General features: G+C 43.7%; 1 protein-coding gene across 2 annotated transcripts in view; it reads left to right on the top strand.

Annotated features, from left to right (window-relative positions):
- The first annotated feature begins 148 nt into the window (after positions 1–148).
- KBTBD3 (kelch repeat and BTB domain containing 3) overlaps positions 149–12,103 on the top strand; it is a 29,813-nt gene continuing 17,858 nt past the window's right edge. The window contains exon 1 of one of the 2 annotated variants that reach the window (XM_079789255.1): positions 149–278. The gene's annotated coding sequence lies outside the window, so the exon portion shown is untranslated. Of the gene's footprint in view, positions 279–4,132; positions 6,874–12,103 lie in introns of those variants that run through there. The other variant, XM_079789256.1, reaches the window with a different exon arrangement.

Here is a 12,103-nt window from a genome sequence, read left to right on the forward strand (position 1 = left end):
CAGCTCACGCGCACGTTCCCACCTGGACCCCCTCACTTCCCCGCCCCCAGCGCCGCGGCTGGGCGGAGACGGAGACCCGCCTCTGCGCTCTGCGGCAGCGCGTGACGTCACGGGGCGGTGCTTCGGCGCGAGCGGAAGGCGGGACCAAGGCCGAGAGCCGGCGAGGTGTGCCACTCACACGCGGAGAAGAGCTAACGGGACAGCGGCGCCAGCCAATCGCAGTCAGCCCTCTGGAGGCCGGGAGACTGGGGTGGAGACTTCGGATACCGCCGTGGCAGGTGGGTGATCTCCGGGGTCGGTACCGAGTGGGGTGATAGCATCTTATTCCAGGAGACCCCCGGGACCCACAGAAGAGAGGATCCCCTTGGCCTCGGCTGCCTCTGCCGCTCCTTCGTGTTCGGGACCGGGAGAGGTTTCCGCGTCCGGGAAGGGACTGCCTGGTGCCCGTTGCCTGCCGCCCCCAGCCCCTTGGGTTGGACCCCTCCGCTCCCCTAGGGCACTTCCTGCCCCCAAGGAGCCCAGTGGGGCCGAGGCTGCCCCCGAGCCGCTGGGCTCCTGTTGACCCTTGGTTCTCACCATCAAGTGACTCATGCTGTTTTGCGATTGCCCAGCCTGGACCGAATCCCAGGGGAGAAAGCGGAGGATTCTCTTGTTGAGGCGCCGGGGGGTCCACCGTCTCACGGGGGGGGGGGGGGGGGGGGTCCTTGCTCTGAAAGCAGCAGAGACAAGTTAAATAACGTCAGCAGCCCTTCGGAGCTACTCTGTCTTTGCTCCGTTATTTTTACCGATGTCTCTGCTTCCACAGCTGTTGTTCCAGGTAGACTGTCGGTGACTTTTGTGACAGCCCTCGTGGTCAAAGCCCCTTCCGGGTTTTGGTCCGGGGAAAAGTTGATCTCTGCAGGTGAATGTAAATGCCTAACTTTGTGGTTGGTGAAATGCTGCACACACTGTGGGATTCCGATTCTCTTCTTCCTTTGGCTGCCAAGGAATGTCAATAAAAGGCCAGCATTACTAATTAACACAGTCATCCTCTTTAACGTGGGTTGTATTCCGTTTTCATCTGTGCTGGTTTCTAGTAGCTTTTCGTGATATCATGAGCCCCCTTCAATACTTTGCAGATAAGTGGGGTTTTGAACACACACATACACAAGTCTGCAAAAAAAGCTGTAAAATGAAATACTCGCTTGATATATGAGTTTAGCGAATACTATAAAAGCCCGTGTCAATGTGTTATAGTTAAGGTCTGCTTACACCTGGCAGAGTTTACAATCGGGCAGAGCAGATAAAGCATGTACAAAAATGCTACAATAAGAGAAAATGTAAAGATAATGTAAAGTATAAGGCATTCTACTTAGTAATACTTGTTTTAGTGGGGTGAAAGGGAGGGCCCTGATTATAGTGGTTTCTGCTAACTGGAGGTGAAGTACTACAGACTGTTTTTTGTTTTTATTTTTAAATATATTTTTATTGATTTCAGAGAGGAAGGGAGAGAGGTAGAAACATCCAACAACGAGAGAGAATCATTGATGGGCTGCCTCCTGCACGCCCCCTACTGGGGACAGAGCCTGCAACCCCGGACATGTACCCTTGACCGGAATCGAACCCAGGACCCTTCAATCCATAGGCTGATGCTCTATCCATTGAGCCAAACCAGCTAGGGCACTATAGACTGTTCTTTAAAGAAGTTTTTCTCAATTAGGGAGTAGCAAATGGGATGATAGCTAGAGGGGAATAAAAGGTCAAAGGATATAGTTTTGTTTGATGTTTATTTAAAGATGGGAGGTACTAAAATTTGTACACTGATGGAAAATGTCCAGTAGAGTGGAAGAAATTGTTGATGTAGCGGAAAGAGAGGGGTGTGTGTGTGTGTGTGTGTGTGTGTGTGTACCACTCAAGTTTATTCCAGAGTGCAGGACTTTGTATTGTTTTTGCTGTATTTGCAGTACCTTGGAAAGAGCTTGCCACAATATTAGCTACTCCGTAAACTTTTTAAAATGTGTTCAATAAATAAGTAACTTGGACTCGATTTCTCTTACCTTCTTAAAATTCATTCTTCAAACATCAGCCAGAATGATACTTAAAAATATAAATCAGATCCTATCACTGTTCAGTTCAAAATCTTCTGTGATTCCAATTGCACTTAGAATAAAATTTCAGGTTCTTGTGGCTTATGGGATCCTGCATGAGGTAGCACTGGCCTTCTGGAGTCCTATCTCACCTACCTCCTAGCTCTCAGTTATATTTCAGTGATGAAAGTGATAGGGGTGACTTATAATCTAATAGATAGGCCACCTGCATTAATCTGAGAAATAATCATTTTAAATCTTAGGACATATACTTATATGAATAGGGGGTTAAGTTTTTTATATGTGAACTAGAGGTCCGGTGAAGATATTTGTGCACTGGGGGTGGGGGAGACCCGCTGGGGAGATCCCTGCGCCCTTTTGCAGTCCAGGAGCCCTCGGGGGATGTCAGCCCAGCTCCTGGCTGAGTGGCACTCCCCCTGTGGGAGCGCATTGACCACCAGGGGGCAGCTCCTGCATTGAGCGTCTGCCCCCTGGTGGCCAGTGCCTCATAGCGACTGGTCGTTGAGCCAGTCGGTCTATTTGCATATTACCCTTTTATTATATAGGATAGGTAAGTTTTTCCTTTTCAAGGGCTGTGTGAAGTGATTAGGGAGGTTACTCAGCTGTGAATCCAGCAAGCAGAACCGATAAGCAGGGTCAGACCGACCCACCAGGAGTCAAAACATCATCTCATCAACATCACCTCACCCCCTTGATGACTAATTACAAAAGCTGATGTCTGCAGACCCCCAGGCCTCACCTCAGGCCCTTCCCCTTTATAATCCTGTCCCCTACACCTTGCTGTAAGACAGGATTTGATGCTTGTAAGTGCCCTGTCTTCTTGGGACCCTTTCCCACTTCAGGGCTTTATACACAATTTTGTTCAGCAGCCCCTTACTTTCTCATCGTTCAGGTGTCAACTTAAATGACACTTTTCTCAGAAAGGCTCTCTCTCCCTAATGTGGTGGATGAAAACAAGGACCTGGGATTAGACTGTGAGTTTACATGCCAGCACCCTATTTATTTGCTACATCATCTTGGGCAATTAAGTTAAATTCGCAAAGCTTCCTTTTCCCTGTGTATAAAATGGGGATAATAGTGGTTTAGAAGATTAAAGAGTATATAAAGTATGGAATACAGAGTCTGACACATAGTAACACTATGTAAGTGTTCACTGTTACCATTTTTATCTGAAATTGAATACTTCCCCTCACAGTGTTCATTTTTATTTCATTTTCTCAGGTGCTTCTTCACAGTATTTATAATTCTATCTAACAAAAGAGTAATATGCAAATTGACCATCACTCCAACACACAAAATGGCTGCTCCCATGTGGTCAAAGATGGCTGCCCCCATGTGGACACAAGATGGCCAGCAGGGGAGGGCAGTTGGAAGGGACCAGGCTTGCAAGGGAGGGCAGTTGTGGGCGATCAGGCCAGCAGGGGAGGGTAGTTGCGGGGGATCAGACCTGCAGGGGAGGGCAGTTAGGGGTGACCAGGCCTGCAGGGAAGGGCAGTTTGGGGTGACCAGGCCTGCAGGGGAGGGCAGTTAGGGGCAAACAGGCTGGCAGGGGAGCAGTTTGAGGCATCAGGCTGGCAGGGGAGTGGTTAGGGGGTGATCAGGCTGGCAGGCAGAAGTGGTTAGGGGCAATCAGGAAGGCAGGCAGGCGAGCAGTTGGGAGCCGGCAGTCCTGGATTGTGAGAGGGATGTCCGACTGCCCGTTTAGGCCCGATCCCGGTAGGATCGGGCCTAAACAGGCAATTGGACATCACTCGAGGGGTCCCAGATTGGAGAGGGTGCAGGCTGGGCTGAGGGACACACACCCCCATGCACGAATTTCGTGCACCGGGCCTCTAGTAATTTATAATTTGTCAGTCTTTCCCACTAGATACTAAATACCAAGAAACCAGGGACCAAGTCTGACTTTATTCTCCATGCCATCTCTAGTGCCTAATTCAGTACCTGGCAATGTAGTTAGCACTCTATAATAAATATGGAATAAAATAGGCCAGAAATCATGCTCTTCATTACAACATCAGTGACCAAACTAATACCACTGGGGGGACCAATGAAATCAAAGCCTTGATTGAGTGACTTTTTTTTTTTTTTTGTCATTATATCAAAGGCTTGGTCCTTAGGCTTGATCCTTGAACTTTTATTGATTCAATTATTTAAATAAAATGTTAATGGAAGACACCAAAAGAGAACAAGAACATAGTAGTTTTGAAAATTGATTCAATGTTTTGAGTAGGAAGGTGAAATGAAGCTGAGATGCAGTTCTATAACATATACCATTGTTTTATGTGCTACTAAGAAAGAAAAATGCCATTTTAACTATGGCAACTTTTTATCACTTGGAATTTTTTATACTTATGGAAAGTCCTTTTCTAAAAAAAATTATATATCCCCCCCTAGTACATATATAAATATATATATAAGCAAAATTAGTTGAGATGCTCTTAAAACTTCTTCACATTCAGAATCTTTTTAACTCTTCCAATTCACTTTCAACTCAGAGTCTTGATGTCCATATTTTACCACATACCGTTCTCTGTTACGAACATTAGTGATGTATCATTTCTTAAATGAGTTTCCATTGTTATCTATCTCCAGGGTTTTCTTTAAGATGCTGATACCCATTCTTCACACTCTGAGGCGTGTACACATAGTTACAAATATGGCATGACTGCTCCCTGACCAAAAGTGATTTTAAGATACCTATCAATTTTAGATATGTTCAATGTGGAAAAAAGTGTCAAAATTAATGAAATATGATATTGAATTTGCAGAATGTTTGGAGGGGAAAAATGCCTTACAGATATTTTGCCAAGAATTAAAATAATGTTACTGGCTAAGTACATGTCATTATTGATTTTAACCATTAATATTTGCATACCACTTGACAATATTTAATATTAATGATATCAATTAAGCATTACAATAGTACAGTGTAGTTGGTGTGTCCACTTGGCAGATGAGCAAGCCAAACCCTCAAAGAGCCACAATAGAAGTCACTAGTGATTGATGAGCCATTTAGGACCCTTACTCAAACCAAATTTAAGAAATAAAAATTTCAGCTTTATAGATTTGTCATTAGGATATACATGAAAGGCTTTAACTTTTAGCAACTTTATACAAGTGAATAGCTACATATGAGATTTTATTTACTTATTTTTTTAGAGAGGAAGGGAGAGAGAGAAGCATCGATATGAGAGAGAAGCATTTATAGGCTCCTCCCCTACATGCCCTGACAGGGATCAAACTAGCAACTTAGGTATGTGCCCTGACTGGGCATTGAACTCACAACCTTTTGGCACATGGGGTGATGCTCCAACCAACCGAGCCACACAGGCCAGGGCTGTGTGGGCTTTTTAAAATTAATATGCTCAAGATTTGTGCCACTAGGCAGAAATACAGTTTTTATCCTTTTGAAAGTTTCAGGTTTGGGTACCTTTTAGCTGTTTTGTCTTACTCAACTTGTTTTTAAAAACTGAGGAACCACAAATGGATACCGAAAAACAACAACAATGTTTTCTTTGCATTTTCTATGTGTTGTAAATTAGAACAAACTGGGATATCAAAATCGTTTCTGAACTGAATTTATATTTTATTGTATTTTTCTTTCAATTTTTGTTTTGAAACATTGCAGATATAGGAATTTATAAAGATAGTATAGAGTGATCACATGTATCCTTCACTCAGTTTCTTCAGTGGTTATAACTTATATAAATTATTGACCAAAATCAAAACCAGGAATTTGTTATTGGTACATATAGTTCTGTTGTTTTATCACATATATAGATAGATTCCTGTAACTACCACTGCAATCAACTTACAGATTATAGATTACTACAAAGGTCTTCTTGTGCCTACCTCACCCCCCCACCCCCATCTTGTTCGTACCCACCTCCTCATCTTCCTCAATCACAACTGAGGATTGTGAACCATAATCTCCCTGGAAACCACTAATCTGTATTCCATGTCTCTAATTTTGTCATTTCAAGAATAGTATAGATATGGAATCATATAGTATGTAATTTCTAGAGATTGACTTTTTTCACTCATCATAATGCCCTTGAAATTCATCTAAGTTGTTATATAAATAATTTATTCCTTTTTAAGGGTGAGTATATTCCATGATATGGATGTACCATAGTTATATACTCATTTATCTATTGAGCAACATTTTGGTTGCTTTCAGTTTAAAGCTGCTATAAAAAATCATCTATAAATTTTTGGGATTGAGCCTGCACCCTGGCATGTGCCCTGACTGGGCCCCAACCAAGAATTGAACCCTGGTTCATAGGTTGATGCTCAACCACTGAGGCATGCCAGCCCAGCTGCCCATTTTTATTTTTATTTTTTTTATTTTTTAAATATATTTTTATTGATTTCAGAGAGGAAGGGAGAGGGAGAGAAGGATGAAAACATCAATGATGAAAAGAATCATTGATCAGCTGCCTCCTGCACACTCCCCTCTTGGGGATCGAGCCCACAACCTAGGCATGTGCCCCTGACCAGGATCGAACCCGGGACCCTTCAGTCTACAGGCCGACGCTCTATCCACTGAGCCAAATTATTTTGGCAACTGCCCATTTTAATTGGATTAGTTGGAATTTTTGTGCTACTGAGTTGTTGTTGTTGTTAATCCTCACCTGAGGATATTTTTTCCATTGCTTTTCAGAGAGAGTGGAAGGGAGGGGAGATGGGGAGAGAAAGAGAGAAATACCGATGTGAGTGAGGCACATCAACTGATTGCCTTCTGCATTCGCCCCAAACAGGAATGGGGAGGGAACCTGCAACCCAGGTATGTGCCCTTGACCAGGAATCCAATCCAAGACCCTTGGGTCCGTGGGCTGACACTCTAACCACTGAGCAACCGACGAGGGCTGTATATTATATATTTTGGATAGTAACACCTTAGATATGTGATTGCAGAATATTTCCTTCCATTTTACACGTTGCCTTTTTATTTTGTTGTTTCTTTTACTGTGCAGAAGCTTCTTACTTTGATGTAGTCCCATTGGTTATTTTTGTTTTTATTGTTTGACTTTAGGTGTCAGATCCAAAAAAATCATTGCTATTACTAATGGCAAGGAGCTTGTTCTCTATTTTTCTTCTAAGAGTTTTATGGTTTCAGGTGTTACATTTACATCTTTAATTGATTTTGAGTTAATTTTTGTGAGTGGTATGAGATAGAGGTCGAATTTCACTTCTTTTGCATGTAAATATCCAATTTCCCAGCATTATTTACGAAAGACAATGTTTTCCCTCCATTGAGTATTTGTGGCTTCCTGTCAAGTATTAGTTGATTCTGTATGTTTACTTCTAGGCTTTTGATTCTTTTCCATTAGTCTGTTGTGTCTGTTTTTATGCCAGTATCATATGGCTTTGATTACTACCCTTGTAATATAGTTTAAAATTAGAAAATGTGATGTGTCTGATGTTGTTTTTTTCTCAGGATTGTTTTGGCTATTTATAGTCTTCAGTTCCATATGAATTTTAGGATTGTTTTTTTTTTGTGTGTGTGAAAAATGCCTTAGAAATCTTTTTTTTTTTTTTAATTTTTTTTAGAGAGAGAGAGAGAGAAAAAAAAACATCTTTTGGTTTCCTCCTACACGTGCCCTGGCCAGGATCAAATCTGAAACTCTTTTTGGTTTTCAGACATTCCAACCTACTGGGCCGGTGCATGCCTTGGGAATCTTGGGATTGCATTAAATCTACTGATGGCTTTGGGTAGTATGGACATTTTAACAATATTAATTCTTCTGATCCATGAACACGGGTTATCTTTCCATTTATGTAACTTTTTTAATCAGTGTCTCTTAGTTTTCAGTATATAAATGTTTCACCTACTTGGTTAAATTTATTCCTGTGTATTTTATTGGTTTTGATGCTATTGTAGTTGGAATTGTTTTTATTATTTCATTTTTAGATAATTTGTTGTAGTACTACTAATTTTTATATGTTAATTTTATATCCTGCCACTTTACTGGATTCATTTATTAGTTCTAACACTTTTTTGGTTGAGTCCTTAGGCTTTTCTATATAGGAAATCATGTCATCTGTAAAAAAGATAGTTTGGGAACAACCAAGATGGCGGCATAGGTAAACACCTGTACTTGCTGCCTCTTACAACCACATCAAAACTCCAACTAAAAGACAAAACAAATATCATCCAGAACCACAGGAAAGCTGGTTGAGTGGAAGTTCTACAACTAGAAGGAAAGAAAAAAGCACATTGAGACCGGTAGGAGGTGCAGAGGTGTGGAAGTGCAGACGTATGGAGGCGTGCACGAAATGGGCTGGCAACTGGGGGTGCTATTGTTTTTTTCAATCAGGAGGGAGATACAAGCTCCCAATTGCTCTGAACTCCAGTTCTGGGTGAGACTCTGGGGACCCAGACTCATATGGAGAGAAACTGTACTGTCTGGCATTGGGCCGGAATGTGAGGGCGGCTTTCTCTTGGAGGTGCCCGCAGCGATCATTATTCCTGCACGGGGCTGCAGGACACAGAGACCCCGGGACCTCTCCAGGGCAGGGCTGACTGGCAGACATTACTGTTTGCTCCGCCCTGGTGACTCCCTGAGACCCCACCCCATCCAATTACAACCTACCCAAGCTGTGCGCAGTGGCTTTTGCATATGAATGGCCTGGCCTTTTGCAACCTAAAACATAACAAACTGCAGCTGGGTCAGAGAGCTCCAAAGCTTCCAAAAGAAGGCCTAAGGCCCTGCAGCAGCAGCCTGCATTGCTTCACAGCTGGGCCTCATCTGGGCATTTCCAATCCCCAAACAAAGAGGAGGAATCTGAAGATCTCTCTGCAGCTCCTGCTGGGTGGCCTCAGGCAGTGGCCGACATTGCACCTCCTTGGAGATACAAGACCAGGTGGTCAGAGTGAGACCACACCAGATTACAACTCTTCACATCCATAAGCGACACACTCAAGGGGCAGACTCAGTGAGCACCAAAGCCCCACTGAAGCAAGTCCTGCCCCATAAGGATGTCTCCAGCACAGCTGGTCTCCCATTGTAGACACAGCTGGTCCTCACAGCCAATTGGCCTGGAGGTCAATTCCTCCCAGTGATACCAACAGCAATCAAGGCTTAACTACAACAAGATTGTGCACATAGCCCACAAAGGGGTGCACCAAGGGTGTCCACCTCAGATAATTGGGGAGGCTGAGCCACTGGGCCCTATAGGACACCTAGCACACAAGGCCATTCTATCAACACAGGGAAGCAGACAAAATGCAGAGACAAATATGTCACAAATGAAAGAAATGGTGGAAAGCAAAATACTGGATATAGAGTTCAAAACCATGGTTATAAGGTTACTCAAGAATCTTCCAGAAACCTCTCAAATTTAGTGAGACCTTCAAGGATATGAAAAAGGAACAATCAGAAATTAAGCATACAGTGACTGAAATAAAGAATAATATACAGAGAGATCCAACAGCAGACTAGAGCATCCCAAGAATCCAGTCAAAGATTTGAAATATGAAGAAGCAAAAAACACCCAACCGGAAAAGCAAAAAGAAAAAAGAATCCAAAAATATGAAGGTAGTGTAAGGAGCCTCTGGGACAACTTCAAGCATACCAACATCTGAATTATGGGGGTGCCAGAGGAAGAGAGAGAGCAAGATATTGAAAACCTATTTGAAGAAATAATGACAGAAAACTTCCCCTACCTGGTGAAAGAAATAGACTTACAAGTCCAGGAAGCGCAGAGAGCACCAAACAAGAGGAATCCAAAGAGGACCACACCAAGACACATCATAATTAAAATGCCAAGGGCAAAAGACAAAGAGAGAATCTTAAAAGCAGCAAGAGAAAAACAGTTAGTTACCTACAAGGGAGTACCCATACGACTGTCAGCTGATTTCTCAACAGAAACTATGCAGGCCAGAAGGGAGTGGCAAGAAATATTCAAAGTGATGAATAGCAAGAACCTACAACCAAGATTACTCTATCCAGCAAAGGCATCATTCAGAATTGAAAGTCAGATAAAGGGCTTCACAGACAAGAAAAAGCTAAAGGCATTCATCACCGCCAAACCAATATTATATGAAATGCTGTAACAAGTGAATCTAAAGATCAAGTGAATAAAAAATCTGAGGAACAGAATAAATGTTATTATAATAGAATCAGGGGCATAGAAAGGGAGTGGACTGACAATTCTCAGGGGGAAGGGGGTGTGAAGGGTGCGGGAAGAGATTGGACAAAAATCTTACACCTATGGACGAGGATGGGGGGTTGGGGAGTAAGGGCATGGGGTGGGGTGGGAACCGGGTGGAAGGGAACTATGGGGGAAAAAGAGGAACAATTGTAATAATCTGAACAATAAAGATGTATTAAAAAAAAAAAAGACAGTTTGACTTCCTTTCCACTTCTGATGCCTTTTATTTATTTTTCTTGCCTGATTACTCTGGCTAGAACTTCCAGTAGAATGTTGAATAGTGGTGAGAGTGGGCACCCTTTTCTTAAACCCAATGTTAGAGAAAAAGCCTTCAACTTGCACAATTGAGCATGATGTTAGCTGTGGGCTTGTTATAGTTTGCCTTTATTATTGTGTTGAGATTTTTTTTGTCTTTATTATTGAGAGTATTATAGATGTCCCTCCTTTTTCCCCATTGCTCCTCCATCTGGTTCCCGTCCCACTTCAGGCCTTCACAGCACTATTGTCTGTGGCCACGGGCAATGCATATCTGTATATATAAAACCCTAATATGCAAATAGACCGGACGGCAGAACAACTGAACAACCCGTCACTATAACGTGCGCTGACCACCAGGGGGTGCATGCGGAACATGGCAGGCATTGGCCACGGCGGGATTGTAGAGCAGGTGAGCGGAAGCACCAGACCAAGGCAGGGTGCACGTCACTGTCATAGGGATGAGCCTCTGGTGGTTACTGGAAATTCTTTGCTCCTGAGGGGCGATCATGGCAGCAGCCACCACTCGCATCCACTGCTGGCGCTGGCGCTGACCCCAGTTGCTCTATACCATCAGCGGATGCAAGCAGGGCCAACACCATTCACACATGGGAGCGGCGGCGGCCAGAAGACAGGGGGCCGGGGGCCGTGGCAGGAGGGGTCAGGCAGGGGCGTGGAGGATGGGCTGAGACCTGCCCTTGTGCCCACCACAGTCTCGCGGCCCACAGTTCCTTTTAAGATGCATGAATTCGTGCACTGGGTCCCTAGTGTGCATATAAGTTCTTTGGTTAATCTCTTACTGCCTGCCTCTCCCTTTCTTTCCAAGATTCCTTAGTCTGTTGCATGCTTCTATGCCTCTGGATCTATTTAGTTTGTCAGTTTATTTTGTTCCTTAGGTTCCACATATAAGTAATATCATCTGATAGTTGTCTTTCTCTAACTGACTTATTTTGCTTAACATAATAAACTCTAGGTCTAGTTTGTTGAGAATTATTATGAATAGAGACTGAATTTTCAAATACTTTTTTTGGATCTATTGAGTGATCATAACGATCTGTATCTTTATAATTAATGTAATGAATCACATTTACTGTTTTGTATAAGTTGCATACCAGGCATGAATCATCCTAATAAAAAAGTAATATGCAAATTAACCATCACTCCACTACACCAACAAGCCATGCCCACCAGCCAATCAGGAGCGAGTATGCAAATTAACCCCAACCAAGATGACTGCGGCCACAGAGGCGAGCAGGAGGGAGGCTTGAGTTTCCATGGCGATGGAGGAAGCCAAGCTTTCCACACACCCTGGAGGTCCTAGGCCTCCACTCAAAGCTACTAAGTTTCAATTATAGAAGATATATAAATTCCAACAGAAATGGCGGCAGCCACGGAGCGAGCAGGAGGCTTGGCTCCGCTCCAGGCTACAAAGTTTCAATTGTAGGAGATAAATAAATCCCAGATACCAGGGCCTCCGCTTGGGTTGCCGGGGGTGTGGCCAGCCTGCAAACCACCACAGGCCCCTCGCCCAGGCCACCCCACACCCCAAGGGAACCTCAACCCTGATCCGGGACACCCTTCAGGGCAAACCAGCTGGCCCCCAC

The sequence above is a fragment of the Cnephaeus nilssonii genome, assembly GCF_951640355.1.
Source record: "Cnephaeus nilssonii genome assembly, chromosome: 13".
Taxonomy (NCBI): domain Eukaryota; kingdom Metazoa; phylum Chordata; class Mammalia; order Chiroptera; family Vespertilionidae; genus Cnephaeus; species Cnephaeus nilssonii.